This window comes from Leptosomus discolor, chromosome 2, assembly GCF_034619465.1.
Source record: "Leptosomus discolor isolate bLepDis1 chromosome 2, bLepDis1.hap2, whole genome shotgun sequence".
In the NCBI taxonomy this organism is placed as follows: Eukaryota; Metazoa; Chordata; class Aves; order Leptosomiformes; family Leptosomidae; genus Leptosomus; species Leptosomus discolor.
In genome coordinates this window covers 118047202-118060884 of record NC_141392.1, presented here as the reverse complement: position 1 = coordinate 118060884, position 13683 = coordinate 118047202, and positions in this window count along the sequence as shown.

Sequence of the window (13683 nt, the reverse complement as noted above, 5' to 3'; positions counted from 1 at the left end):
AGGACAAAACCTGCTCCAACATGGCTGCAGTCCTGCAGGGATGTACCTGCTCTGTCGTGGGCTTATCTATGGCCACATACTTTGAGGACCTCATGCACAGCCACAGATGCTTCAATGTGTACCTTCTCCGGTGTGGACTTATCCTTGGGCCACAACACCTTCAGAGGTACTCCTGCTGTGGCACGGACATAACCATGGCTACAGATGCTTTGATGCATGGCCACCTGCTCTAGCATGGACTTATGCATGGCTACAGACGCTTTTCAGTGTGCTGCTCCCACAGGACTCATCTACAAGTCACAGTCCCTTCAACTCGAGTTCACACTGCAGTTCCAGCCTGTCCAGTACAGCAGCACCAAAAGAGCAGCAATGCCCTGGCCATCTGCCCACCCAGATGCATCACCAATGCTGTTATCAAAGTGTTCCCAGGCATAGCAGAGTAAGATGATAGGCAGTACGGCAGTACAGCAAGATCCAAAAGCAAAAAGCATCCACTACTGAGCACTGGACTCTAATATTAAATAAGGCAAGCAAGCCCCATGGCAAGCACAGAAGCCTGCCAATTAGTAGCTAAAGAGCAGTAACAGCTACAAATTCAATCTAGCACATTCCAATAAAATCTGTTGTTACCTCGAAGTCTTCGAGCCCCACATTGAGTACCAAAAGGAACTGTCATGTTTTAAGCCCAGACAAAATCTGAGCCCCACACAGACGCTCACTCATTCCCCCCTGGTGCAATGGGGGAGAGAATCAGAAGGGTAAAAGTGAGAAAACTTGTGGGTTGAGATAAAGACACTTAAATAGGTAAAGCAAAAGCTGTGCATTCAGGCAAAGCAAAACAAGCAATCCACTCACTTTTTTCCATCATCAGGCATGTGTTCAGCCATCTGCAGAAAAGCAGTGCTCCACCATGCATGATGGTTACTTGGGAAGACAAACACCATCACTCCAAACGTTCCTCCCTTCCTTCTTCTTCCCCCTTTCTTATATGCTGAGCATGACATCATACGGTACAGAATATCCCTTTGGTCAGTTGGGGTCAGCTGTCCAGCTGTGTCCCCTCCCAGCTTCTTGTGCACCCCCATCTCACTTGCTGGTGGGGTGGTGTGAGAAGTAGAGAAGGCCTTCGGTCTGTGCAAGCACTGCTCAGCCACAACTAAAATATCCCTGTGTTATCAACACTCTTTTCAGCACAAATCTGAATCATAGCCTCATAGAAGCTACTATGAAGAGAATTAACTCTACCTGAACCAAAAGCAGCATAAATAGACTTGGAATTTTAATAATCTAGCGACAAAATTATCCCAAATAAAAGTAGGAAACACATGACTGTATAGCTTAAAGAATTAACTGGATAAATAACCTCAAGAAATTAGAAAATATGAGAAAAAAAAAGAGCCTGATAATAGTGTCACAGAAGACATGACATGTAGAGAGTAAAAGAGAGTTTCCCAAAGGCAAGCTCTGATATACTTGTAAAACTATTAGAAGAACTAGCAAAGACGTTCTTCCTCAATAAAAAAGTGTAAGAAAACGAGGAAAGAAATAGAAGGAGAATTAACAGGGTTGAATCAAGTGTTTGGGGATCCGATAATTTCTAACCCTCATTTCTGAAAGAGCTGAGACATGAAATTACAGGCCCAGGAGCAAGTATTTTGAATAAATCTAGCAAAATAAATCTGAACATTACTTGAGAATAAAAATTAACACCTATATTTATGAAGGGAGGAGGGTGAAGTGATCTAAGCCACTACAAATTTGTTAATCTAATATTCATTATACTGAAAGATTTAGAATTCTTTCTTTAAAAAATGCAGAAAAGGTGGCAGGTGGAATATAAAATCATGCACAAAGCTAGGTTAGCAAAAATAGATCATGCCAGACACTCTATCGAAAGAGATTTGATAGTCAAATGAAAAGATGGTAGCTCTAATATATATGGATTTCAGCAAAGTATTTGACATGGTGCCAAAATGAAAATAAGGAGTTAGAATAAAAAGTGAAGAACAGTAGAACAGAAGGTATATGTTTGAATTGTAATAAACAGGAAAAATATTGAGCAGAAAGAAGTTATCAGTGGCATTTAAGGATTTCATTAGTTACCTCAGCAAAGAAGTGGGGGACATATTGATAAAATTTACTGACACTGTGAGTTTTGGAGTCATCATTAATACAGAGGAATATTTTTCTTATGTACAGAAAGGAGGAGATGAGATGGCCCTGAGGACTAAAATAACAAGGATGAGATGAAATTCAGAAATACAAAAAATGAAGCCATGCATTGTTGAAATAATAACAACAATTTTACTGTAAACCGGGATTTCATGAGCTGGTAATGATAGAGAGGTAGACCTTGTAGAACTGAATGATCACAGACCAACTATCACCAATATAATGTAGACAAGAAAAAAAAGGCAAAGAACATCCTTGTATGCCCCAAGTGAGAGAATCGCTGTACCCTACAGGAGTAAAACTCAGTCTATATTAAGTGCGGGATAGTGTATGCAAGAATGACTAGGAAATGAAAAACTTCTCTTATGAAAAGAGACTGAAACAGCTTGGCTTGCTGACCTTGCAAAATGAAGGCTAAGCAGGGATTATGCTAGCTTTCTGTAAATATATCAGTGATGATAAACATTCAAGAGGGGAAAGGTTACTTGGCGCAAGAATAAATGGAAATAAACTGGAACTGAATAAAATTTCTGTTGGAAATTAAAAAGGTTCTGAGAAGCAGGAGTCTGGAAAAGTGTCCAATACAAGAGGGGCAAAAAGCTTAATTAATTTTAAAGTTTGATTAGTTTATGAAATAAAATGTGTAACATAATTGCTTGTAAAAGCAGAGACTGAACTCATTAATCTATGAAGTCCCTTGCAGTACCATGTTCGTATTTGTGCTGAAGATGATGTGGGGGGCTTATGACATATGATAATAATCCATTTGCATATTTAATGGGAACAATCACAGCTGTATGGCCACATATCTGATGTCCTTTCTTGCAGCACATTGAAATAATTGGCCAAAAAAATTAAAAGCAGCTTGGTCTGCTGAGTGCACACAATTTGTCATTTATTCAGTGGTTTGTGCTTATTCATTATCATCATCTGGCATTCTCTATCACAAAGATATTTTTATGGACAGATGAGTTAAAGCAAGAATGACAATATGCAAATGAGATTAGAAAATAGAAGGCTTTTTCCCCCCTCTCTTTTATTGTTTGGTTAAGGAGCGTGTCACTGTGATCAGCACTCTTGATAAAGTATGTAAATGTTTAAAGCCTGCTATTCCTGGGCTATTACTTGTGGAGTCTTATCATAACAGCAATCTGATAGAAAGTGATAGGGATCAGTTCCCAGGAGGAGAAAGCTTAGAATGACTTTTTGGTTCAAATAGCACCATTGTTAGTTCGGGCTTAATAACTCTGATGTGGTTTTTGCCTTCAGGTCATTGAGGTATCTTCAACCTTGCTGGCTTGTATTCTGCTTTTTAATAATTCTAAAGATACCAAGCTATGCCTGTGATTATTTTCACATTTAAACAGTGTTGTTACCTAATGTGTCCTCAAGATTCACGTAATAAGTTCCTATTCATATTTTCATGATACTACTCAAAAAGTAAAACAGGTCTGTGTCACAGGGAAAACTTTTCAAGTTCAAGTGGGTTGAATCAAACCAGGATCAAAATATTGTATTTATTTGTTAGTTGCCCATAACCAACCAACATTCAGTGAGCTATACATTCAGGATCAATATCAACAATACAACAAATAAACTGCAATACTAGACACACAAAATTGTTAAATATTCAACTACAAATTTCTAAACACTCTTTCCTAACTAAGCTCAAAAGATTTGCACAGGTTCATATTTACATACACACACTCACAGCCCTCACAAATTGTGTGGGTTTCGGGCACACACATCCTCTTTGGGGTTTGCAATTGCTACTTGCATGTCCCTGCTGTGGGAGATGCAGATGGTCCAGCTGTTCGTGTGTCCATGCTGCTCCATGCAAACAAGGAAGAAATCCCCACTAGGTTGCACACGCACATCTCGTCATTGCTACCTGCCACTGCCCTTTGTTGGCCAGGTGCAGGCCTCTCATGGCATCCCAGGGGAGGATGCTCAGCCTGCCCTGGGCAGAGCAGTGATGCCATGGGGTGATTTTTCATGGGATCAAACCAGATTTTGACTGCTTTTCTCTTTCTTTCTATCTCTCAGTCACTGTTCTGCCTTACTTTTAAAACAAAATAAAAATATATATAATAATTTTTTTTCCAGGTGTATTTTTTGTCATTGTTATTGTTTTTGGTTTTTCCCAAAAGTCCTTTTGCAAATAAATTGGAAAATTATCACTTTCCATTTTAGCTTTGTTGGTCTGGGACAAATGCCACTCAGGCAGTTTTGGGTATTTTAGCTACAGACAGTGGTGCACTTGCATTCCTGCCTTAACGTAATTTTTTAATCAGGCTGTGTTTCCTTGGAAGGGCCAAATAAGCTCCCCTAGAGATGGTAATTGCAATGCTAAATCGTAAACCCCTCCTTAATGAATGTCTGCCATAAGCAGTCTGAAATCTGTAATACAGTTGAATACAAATCCAGAATATTAGGTGTATCATGTTGCTCTGAATTCTAGAAATGAATGTCCCAAACAATCAGGCAAAATATTATGACTGAAACAGAGTTGCTTCTATAAAAGTCTGAATAACAAATGATCTGTTAAAGAAGTACTAGAGTTCAAAATGTGGAAAGGCAGAGTGCTATTTTTTCCTAGTTGTTTCCACTTGAAACTTCGTGACAGGAAAATTTACCAGTCACTAGGTCAGTAAGTCAAAAATGACTTATGTTTTCTGTTGAAAAGTGTGACAAAAGTATGAAATTTATGAATCAGGTTAAGCATCCAGAAACTAATCTGCACTTCTCGAATCTTTATAGTACTGTCTATAAAGAAAAAACAAAACAAAAAAAAACACTAATGGAGGATCATAGGAAACTTTACTGAGCTTATGATTTTATTTTTTTTTCTGATATTGAAAACTCTTCTTGATCTTTCAAACTGAGACCAAAAGGATGATCCTGAAAGATCATTTAAGAGAATACTTAACTGTACATGGTCACCACCCCTTTTTTTAACCATCTTTAAACTTCTAGAAGAGGTCCACTGTTAGACTACAGAAGATACCTAAGCTGGTATAGAACTTGCGAACAGATTAAATATCTAACCTGTTGTCAACACATTAATCTCGAAGAGGAATGCATCCACAGTCTTGAAGATGAACTGACATCCACACACTAGTTTACTAAGAACAGCTAATTCCTCCCCCTAGGAATATTCTCCACTACTGCTAGTGGGGTGAAAAAGATGGAGCTAGTGCTTTCTGAGGAGTTCCTTGTTTTCCTTTGACTTTTTGAATCATCTCTATGCCTGCACACTCTTGCTTGCAACAGAATTGAAAATTTCCACCCAATTTAGCTCCCGGGATAAGCCAGCCAAATAACATTTCTGTTCCACAGAGTTCTAGAAACTGAAGTCCTAATCCTATCTTGTTCCTATCCTATTTAACAGGCAAGCCTTTTTCTGAGTCAGATAATTACTTATCGCGACAATAAGCTTTTTGCTTAACTTAAGTCCAGTCCTCCAATGCTATGTCAAGCCCTGTAGTCCTTTTATATGTGTAACTCCTTCTGAGATCCGGTGGAAAGTTAAGAGAGTCAATATTTACTCCTGCTCCTGACTTTTGTATAAAGTCATTCAGGTTCAAACTGTAATCTGGCGTCTGTCTACCTGTCAAATTATGTCGTTCCTGCGCTGATATAATAATTTGTTATTAACTTTTAAGACCTGAGAGACTTATCAATTGAACAGAGACAAGGAGCAAGATGCTCGTAAGTCAGTAGTGATTTAGGCTATGTAGCTCAAGGCTTCTATTTCCAGGAGGACAGAGTTTTCACTCCTTTGAAATTTGTCTTGAAGGGGTTGCAGTTCTTAACTCTTTTTTTCTTAATCGGTTGAAGGAAGTGCTGTGCATTTCTCCTAAGAATGTGATGTTGGAGGTCAAAGCTGGGTCTGTAGTAACACCCTGTTTAAGAAGAGTATCACACTTCAGACTGGAGGCCCAGGGCAGCTGTTCTCTCTCAACCTGTTTCCACTTACGGTGTTTGATATCCTGCCTGAATTGAGGATTGACTCAAGACTGAAGTTTGAATTAAAAATCAAGATTGAAAATCAACTTAATTAAACTGTTTGAGAATAAATTTGCATTTGAAAGTGTGTTAAGGCCACGTGCACTGGCCCTTTTGAGCTTATCAGGGATGTTATTCTGTATCTTGGGTATCATGACTACTTATACGTAAGTTAATATATATAACTGGCATCACTGGAGGCAATAGTTTTTTTCATCGGTATAAGCAGGAAGAAAATTAATTTTTTCTTTACAGTTATTTCACCATCCTTCTGTTTCACCTGCTTCTTGCCCTAGCTTTAGAGTCTGGATTCTGACGATGAGGTACTATGCACTGCTGGTGCAGTGTTGCCACAGAAGAACGGCTCTTCCACTGGGGCTATTCATTATTACTGTGACATGAACTGAAAATAAACACAATCAGGGACTATTATTGCCATATTCTCCATAAAATACATGTGTATAGCCTGAAAATGAATAATAAGTTGCTGTATTAGGACAAGGTAGTCTGATATGAGGGAAAGATAGATTTCAAATAACAATAAAAAATTACTTTCAAGTTACATAGTTTGAGCTACCTCATAATACAAAATTTGGGGGTTTTTAGTTCTTTTGCACCAAGACCGATGCATTACCTTTTTCAGAAACTCAGATTAAAAGCAACCAGTCACACTTCCATCAATGAACAGATATCAAGAAGAGAGTTGCCACAAAAAGGACTTTTGGTGTAGCTCTCTGTTTGTAGCAAGAGCGTTCCCATATCTACTGGAATATTGATTAAAGTTAGATAAGACAATATATACCTCATTCTTAATATACATCATACTGTAAGAAGCTTATGACATTTTGTCCTCTTTTTTCTTATATATTATTCATAAATTGAATATTCTTTAAGAAAACAAGATAACAAAGTGGAGAAATATTTTTTTCTAAATCACTCCCTTGAATTCTTTTCTACAGTTACTTCTCATATGTGTTAAGAACAAAGTCTGTCTACACTGGTTACAAAATCCCTTTGGGGTGCCCAGCCAAAAACCGGTCACGCAGGGAAATAGAATAATTAATCTAAAAAATAAATGTAAAATGAATGGATCAAGTAGTGAATACGTACATATTTTTGTGACAAAAAAATCTCTCCTGCGACATTTGCATAGAAATGGCCTGAATATATATATTTGGGAATATAACCCAAACTGCTCAGCATGGAATGTTTTATTAATCATAGTTCTTAAAGACAGTGAACATGGGAGGGGATATATCAGGAAATAAATAATACATACAACAGAAATGGCCCTGAGATGAGTGGCTCTTCCCTTTATAAATATTACAAGCTTCCCATAATCCCCCAGGTAAAACACAGTATTCAACACATTTAATGATGAGCAACAACAAAAGAAGAATATTTTAATTTAACATGGGAGGTAGTTCCAAGTCTATCTTGGCTATCCTGAGGAGAAGTGTATTATAGCCCTAATAATGTTAGTGAATTCCGGTATATTTTTATCCTTCATTACTGGAAACTGACTCATGCAGTAGAAGCTTAGTATCATATTATCGGGGATGAAATTATCTGACTTTGTATGATTCATCAATATCAGATTAAAAAGTGGCAGCAATGAATTTTGTACCATACTGCAACTTGATACAATAATGGTGCTAATAATATCTGAAATTATGACTTCTGGTCCCTGCTCAGCAAGAGATGGTTTCAGAAGCAGGGGGAATACTTTTTTCTTCCTGTATTCTTCTTTGAAAAACACGTCCTTTTTCCGAATAAATGGTCTAATGAGCATAAATACATTTATTTAAATTAAAAATCAAAAGCAAAGTGTGCAAAAATGTTGGGACCCCATGTGGTCCCAACTCTCCCCCCACTGACAGTATAGGATGTCAGTGTCTAATTGAAGTGTTCTGAATTATGCTTCCAGGGTCTTGAATATATGTTTTAAGCATTACAATAACATCTACAGTAGCTGGCCTAAATCTCTTCCCCAGAGGCTAGGACTAATTGTGTGAACATAAGAACACTGTTAGTGGGTCAGGGCAAAAATCCACCTAGCTCCATCTCCAACACTGACCAACAGCAGATGCATAGGGAGGCATGCAAGAACAGAGCAACATATGGTGACAGCTCACTGGTACACTCTGTTGCCAGCAGTGACTTATGCCTCTGGGACTTCCTGAATGAAAGGCAAAGCCTTTGTGTTTAATAGAATCCTGCCAATTTTATTTCATTAATTTGCCTTATCAACTTTGAATCCAGATAAGATTTAAGCATCCACAATGTCTTGTAGCAGCCACACATATGACAAAGTACCTCTATGGCTTCCTTTTAATCTGTTACTTGCTAGTTTTCTTTGATGGTCTTAACATAGATGAGTTTCTATTTGTTTCATCTGCTCTGCATTACTGCTCTTTTGTAGACATCTGTTGTGTCCTTTCCTCAGTGGCTTCTCCAAGATGAGGAGTGTTATTATGTTTAGCTTTTCGCTGTCATTGGTCCTTATTACCTGTTTCTGTATCTCTCTGACTACTACTGTATTCTTCTGGAGACAATGGTACACTCAACTATATTGAAGACACCTGAGGGTTTTAAACAGTGTCATTATGATGTTTTCTATTTTGTTTTCTATTCCTTTACAAGTATTCTTAATCCTTAATTCTGACTGCTTTTGGCATCCATTGAACACTGAGCTAATTGTTTCATGGAGCTACCTGCTGTAACTCCAATATCTCTTTCCAAAACAGTAATAGCTAACTCAGAAGCTGTCACTGTGAAAGTAAGATCACTTCGAATGCATAGTGAAGATTTCTTTCCCACAACTCTGCTTTCCTGTCACATTATTTTTACTAGTGAAGCGGAACAAGGACAGAACTGCTTTTTGCAACAGAAACAGCCCTACAGATTATAAGATAGATATCTTCTCTCAGTGAAAGGATCTGTTCCTTTGGAGCCTAAAGAGTCAGAGAGGAAGATCCAAAATTAACTTTTTGCATTTGAAACATGTCAAATGACTGAATGCACCTTTGTGGCAGAGATATGGGAAAGGTAAACAAGGAGGAGCTCCTAAATCACTGAGATAGATCTAGAGCACAGTAGTCTTGCCATAGCTATTGTATCAAAGGAACAGGAGGGAGTCACTGGAGCAGAAGGGCCAACGGTAACTCGTTTAGACTTGCTGAACCAAAAGAAAGAGGCAGAGCACTAAAAATGGGTTCTTACAGTTCCTGTACCTTCTCACAAAGAGAAGTTGTACATATTGCTAGTCTGATCCTGGAGACCTTATGAAATGGGAGAGGTATTGCAAGTGTACAGCTGAACATGGCATGATGAAGCCACCCTTCTCTTGCCAGCACCAGACTGGTATATCTTATGCAATGACTTTCTTTAGATGTGTTGGTCAGATATGAAATATAAGCATCTTCTAAATCTGAAGAAAGGGTGAGGATGCCTTTTCTGGCACAAGACAAAAGAAGATTTTATGATGGTTGTACAGACTGTTACCAGGATGACTTACTTATTATAAGGACAGAGACTGATTGCATGATGATATTGCTGGGAAGATTTAGGATTTATTCACTCAATGGGGTATTGAAAACTGTCACTGATAGTGATTTCTCAAACTCAAAGTACTTTTTTTTTCATTGAAAATTTCACAAATTAGAGAATTTTAGTAATGAGAAATTAAGCCCACATGTCTTTGTACAGGTAGAGTCCGAAATTAAGAAACCTAAACAGAGATGTAGACATATGTGCTTAGCTCATAGTGTAGTCAATGGACATCCAGTCTATGGAGCCTAGTGAATGATCCCAGCTGGGGAGCCAGCAGGTACATGTTGAAGCTACCCAAACATAGGCACCTGGTGCCATATGAGATGCCCTTAAGCATTCATAACACCATTCTGGCTGGCAGATATGAAAGAGACTTCTGGGAAGTAGCTGAAGGATAGATAAGATACTCCTTGGTGCCTAAAATAAATCTATATCCTATGTTCAGGACATTGAATCCCTGTCTTAACCTGTATGGTCTGAGGAGACCAGATAATGATTCAGCTTACTAGACATCCTTGAAGAGATGTATTTAATCACAACTGGGGTGTATTTGGTTTGCATGTACTAGTCTTTCTTAGATGGTGTTTTTGTCTGAGTGCAGGAAACTGAATTGTACCCCTGGTTGCTTGCCAGAGGAATCTCCCCCTAAAAAACAATGACTGTATTGACTGTGTCTGTATTGATTATGTGGCAACTTAGACACATAGCTCACCTGTGTGCACATTCCTTTAGACATCTGTATTTGATGTCTTCATTTTCAATTGAATCCACTCCTCTGGTCTGGCTTCCTGTATATCAAATATTTATTTCTACTATTTTTTGCAAGTGAGCTCCCTTTTACAGCAGTAACACAACTGCATTATCTGCATTAGTTCTCTGCAGAGAATGGCGTTCACAGAAGGAGCTTAGCTCTAAATCATCAGTGTATCTATTGTGATCTTAGCCTTAAATTCAACCTGAGACAGCAGGCACATCTCAGCTATAGCTGGTGTTCAACAGCTAATTCTACATACTCAATCTACATGAAAACCACACTGTAGACAAGCCTCTATCAGTTTCTGGAGGATCACACACACACTCACACATGCACAGAGAGTAAACCCACAAGCTGCTGACATTCAGGCAATTCAGTTTTGAGATCAGGTCTTCATGCAACTTTCCTTATATTATGGCATGCTACCCAGTGAGTCAGATGCAGTGTTGGACTATTAAGGTGACCCTGTCTGGCAAAACCAGGACTTTTAGGGCATGGTCTCATTAGCCTTTATCTGATGGTATTTCGCAGGACCCTTCAGTAGACTTGAAAGCTGAGATCCTTCCAGGAGAGTTTCACTTGCAAATTCAGTGTTGGGCATGAGGAGGGAGGTAGAGTTTATCTTTTCCTGAGTCCCATTTCCTGAGCACTGTGTTAGCTTTATTATTATTTCATCAGACCTTTCAGGATCCCTTTCTCTACCCCTTCTGTCTTTTTCAGTTCCGTCAGCACACAAAATAGCAGGATGCTAAATGTGTCTGAGCTGGTTTCTTCTTAATCACAGATCACAGTGTCACAGATTCTTCCTATTGTGTTTTTCTCTCTAATGTGGACACTAATCTAGTGCAAGGGTTTGCCTCATTTACACACAAAAAAAATATCAGGTAGTGAATTAGGTAAAAGAATAGGGATATTGTTCAGAAAATTAACTTCTATCTCAGCAGCTCTGTTGACTCCCACATTTACCGTGGGTTAAAATTCATGTCTGGAAAGGCAATGTTCTTTTCTAGTCTTGAGAATCTTCCTGTTAATAACAAACATATTCAGACGTACGCTGAAAAACAAACCAAACATTTAACTGTCTCCAGGATTCTTGTTTGGAAAGAGTCTCTTCCCAAAATTTGTTGAGGAGAAAAATAATTTTCTTCTTCACAAATTTGAAGCAGCTGTTCTATTTTTTTTGCAGGTTTTCTGCTGTTGCAGATTTTCTTGTAGGTATATTCCTCTGAATACTTGTATTTATTCTAGGTTAACAAGGAAGGAAAACCAAACAAAATCCCCCAGCTGTCTGTTTAGTCTAAATGAGCTGATTTTGCACAGTACCTATCACCATAACAATATTTGAGTGGAAACACAAAGATTGATAAATGTAAGCATCTCAACGAGGGGGTTATGAGTGGTTCAGCTGAGGGCAGGGGAAGAATTATGGGGCAAATTCTCTTCCAGTGTGACAGAGGCACAGCTGAGGTTTGGGGCAGATGATATCTCAAGGGTGCAGCAAACTTCCTCTCCCCAAATCCAGCTGAGTGCGTGGTGTGCTGGTGCTACACTGTCATCATACAGAGACAGACTGCAGCCATGCATTTACCCGTGTCTGTGTTGTCTTGTGCTACACCACAGCAAGAGAGAAAAACTACATCAGTTTAGTTTTTCTGGAGATGTAGATCTTCATACAGTAAATTCAAGAGAATAAGGGAGAAGTAGTATCCATGTGTTTTAGCAAATGGTCCATAAGTTGAGTTTGCAACAAGGAAATCTGGTACCATGTGTGGTATCCAGTAACTTTCTTTGCTCAAATCTGCTTCAATTGTGATCTTGTCTGTATGTGACTGTGGCTTACAGGCTTGGCAGAGAGAGATGGGAGTAACACAGAGTAGGACATGGAGGAATAGCAAGGTAGAAGAATCTCACAAAAGGAGAAACAGGGAATATGCTGCTTGTTGGAATCATAACTCCCCGTTTGATTTTTATTTGGATTTGAACAACTGGGAACACCCTTTTACTCAGGACAGTGGTCCTGAGCTTTAAAAATTATATGGATAGGTGCTTCACCTCTACTTATTAGTCTGGCTTTGTATGTTTCTCAATCACAACAACAAAAGGAAATGTTGCAAAAAAATGTTCATGAGGATTTCTCTGGGGTTCCAAGGTGTCTGATGCTCTCCAAAATGGGGATACATGATTAATTTTTGTTGCTAAGAAAAGTTATCCTTTTAACTTGCTTTTATCTTCTGGAAAGTCAGATAAAGGATAATAAAAATGAAGCCGGTGGGATAAAGCCTCAGTAGAGTAAAATCCATTATATCTAAAAGGAGACATGGGAAGATCAAAGAGGGAGCTAAATATGTCCTGAAGTACTTCAAAAGGTGGCTCACTTAGGAAGTATTGATCATCTCAGGACAGAAGTAGAAAATTGGCCAGCTTTTACTGAAAGAATTGAGGAAGCTGTTGTAGAGGTGGAAAAGCAACAAGCCATTTAGTCTATACGTAGGTTTACATTCTCATAAATGTTATGATTATTTGTAGTTATGGAAATTGGGGTATGAGTTAGACGTTACCTTACCATTGGTGTTTTCAGTTGCAATACATTCTATTCAGTGTTGAAGATTTTAGTTCTGCTAGTGTTTCTAAATACAGTAGTTTCCTTTGTTTTCTAATAAAGTACAGTTTGCTGCATTTCATTTATGCCACAATTTATAGCAAGTTTAATGAAAAGAGCTTTCTGCTCTTGAACATGAAGGACATGACAAGGACTGTGAGAGGTAACCAATATAACATTGCTTGTAAATAACTGCAGATTTTTTTATATGTATGTATATATATATATATACACATAAAGAAACACATACAAATAGCTAGTATATATTGTGTATTATATATCTAATATTATATGTAATATTAGTTATAATGTAATTATCTATAAAGTAGTGTAGTAGCATTTGCCTTGAATTAAGAGAGAAGTAAAAAGAAAAGAAAAAGAAAAGAAAAAAGAAAGAAAAATTAAAAAATAAAGGGGAAAAAAAATATACATGAGAAGCATTTCCAGGAAATCAAACCAAACCAAACCATTCCTTTCCACCCGAACTGAAACAAAATTACAACTTGTCTCCTACTACCCTGAATGTCTCTCCTTAATATGACTCCCTGCTTGCAGTGATAGTGTATTGACAGCTTTCCAGAAGGCCAGCTGAAGCAGG